A 2534-nucleotide genomic window follows, 5' to 3' on the forward strand; every position below is an offset into this window, starting at 1 on the left:
GGGAAGGGGATCACACACCGGGGCCTGCAGTGGGGTGGGGAGATCAGGGAGGGATCGCATTAAGATAAATATCTAATGTAGATGACAGGTTGATGGGTGCAGCAAACCAACATGTCACATGTATACCTATAACAAACCTGCACGTTCTGCACATGTACCCTAGAACTAAAAGAATCAAAAAAAAGTATTTTAATCCCAAGAGTAACCACTAAAAATATGCAAAGAGCTCTAGCTAAGAATTAAAATGAAATACTAAACCATATTAATTCCAAAAAAAGGCAAGAAAAGTGGAACCAAGAAACAAGTCATATCAGAAAAATAGAAAACAAATAAAAATGAGAGAACTAAATCCAACCATATCAATAATTATCTTAAATGTAGATTGACTAAATGCTATAATAAAAAGAAATAGATTGTTTAGACAACATAAAAGTTATGATTCAACTATATGTTATCTACAAGAGATACATTAAATACAAAGACACATATAGGTTTAAAACTTAAAAACTATAAAAGAAATATCATGCAAGCACTAATCATAAGAAATATGGAATGGCTAGATTAATATCAGTCAAAATAGATTTCAAGATAAGACAGACTACCAAAAATACAGAGCAATATTTTGTAATGACAAAAGGGTCATTTCATCAAAAGGCATAGCAATTATAAACGTGTGTTTAATAACAGAGCTTCAACATGCATAAAGCAAAAACTGAAACAGCTAAAGGGAGAAATAAATCCACAATCATAGTTAAACAGATGTTAACACCCCTCTCAGTAATTGACAAAACAACGAGATTATTAAAAATCAAAAATGGTATAGAATATCTCAACAATGCTATCAACCACCTTAACCTAATTGATGTTTATAGAACACTAGGCCAGATGCGGTGGCTCATGCCTATAATCCCAGAGTTTTGAGAGGCCAAGGTAGGAGGATCACTTGAGGCCAGCAGTTGGAGACCAGCATGGGCAACATAGCAGACCCCATCTCTATTTAAAAATTAGCTGGGCATGGTGGCACATGCCTGTAGTCCCATCTATTTGGGAGGCTGAGCACACCACTGCACTCCAGCCTGAGTGACAGAGCAAGACTCTGTCTCTAAAACACTAGAACAAATAAAAAAATAAAATAGAACACTAAACTCAACAACCACAGAATATACATTGTTTTCTAACCACATTGAAATTAAATTAGAAATCAATAACAAAAAGATATCTATTATAGCCCCCCAAATATTTGAAAATTAAACAACACATTTTCAAATAACCTATGCATCAAAGAAATCGCTTTTCATCTGACATCTCAGTCAGGCTGCAGCGATTGCCACTGCTCTGCAAGCTTCGCAATGCTATCCAAGGATAACAAGAAGAAAGACCCCGGGAAGTTAGCCAAAAAAGACAAAAACCCAGTGAACAAATCCAGGGGCAAAGCCAAAAAGAAGTGGTCCAAAGGCAAAGTTTGGGACAAGCTCAATAACCAAGTCTTGTTTGACAATGCTACTGTAAGGAAGCTTTGTATGACAAACACTGTAAGGAAGTTTCCAGCTATAGGTTTATAACCCCAGCTGTGGTCTCTCAGAGATTGGCGATTTCAGGCTCCCTGGCCAGGGCAGCCCTTCAGGAGCTCCTTGGTAAAGGACTTATCAAACTGGTTTCAAAACACAGACCTCAAGTCATTTACACCAGAAATACCAAAAGTGGAGATGCCACAGTTGCTGGTGAAGATGCATGAACAGGTCCAACTGACTGTACATTTGGAAAACAAAACTTTGTTAAATAAAAAAACAAATCACAGGGAAATTAGAAATATTTTTAAACTGAATGAAATAAAAACATATTATATCAAATTTTATGGGATGCAGCAATGCAGTGCCTAGAGGGAAATATTTAGTGTCTGTTGCTTATATTAGGAAAGAAGAAAGATTTAAAATCAATTATTTAAGTTTCTATGTTAAGAAGCTAAAAAAAGAGCAAATTAAACCCAAAATATGTGAAAGGAGAGAAATCATAAATATAAAGCAGAAATCAAGAAAACAGAAAACAAAGAGTATGCAAAAATAACACATCCAAACGTTGTATTTGAAAACCTTAATGGACTCAGTAAACTCCTGGTTAGGGTGATCAAGAAGAAAGGAAACATAAGCTGTTACTATTACAAATGAAAGAAAGGATAGATCCTACAAATATTAAAAGGCTAATACTGAAATAGTATGAAGTGTATTATGGCAAAAAATTAACACCTGAGATTAAAGGAAACAAATTTCTAAAAGAACAAACTTACTAAAACTGACCTAAAATCAAATTGAAATTTTTAATACCCTGTATGTTTTTTAAAAATGAATGTATTATGAGGCATTCCAAGATGGCCGAATAGGAACAGCTCCAGTCTGCAGCTCCCAGCGTGATTGACACAGAAGACGGGTGATTTCCACATTTCCAACTGAGGTACCTGGTTCATCTCATTGGGACTGGTTGGACAGTGGGTGCAGCCCACTGTCCACTGTTGGACAGAGGGCGAGCCAAAGTAGGGT

General features: G+C 36.0%; 1 pseudogene; it reads left to right on the forward strand.

Moving 5' to 3' along the window:
* The first annotated feature begins 1349 nt into the window (after nucleotides 1-1349).
* On the forward strand, nucleotides 1350-1735 carry LOC108515194 (40S ribosomal protein S25 pseudogene; annotated as a pseudogene).
* Nucleotides 1736-2534: the final 799 nt, after the last annotated feature.

This window comes from Rhinopithecus bieti, unplaced genomic scaffold, assembly GCF_001698545.2.
Source record: "Rhinopithecus bieti isolate Rb0 unplaced genomic scaffold, ASM169854v2 scaffold_33647, whole genome shotgun sequence".
Classification (NCBI taxonomy): domain Eukaryota; kingdom Metazoa; phylum Chordata; class Mammalia; order Primates; family Cercopithecidae; genus Rhinopithecus; species Rhinopithecus bieti.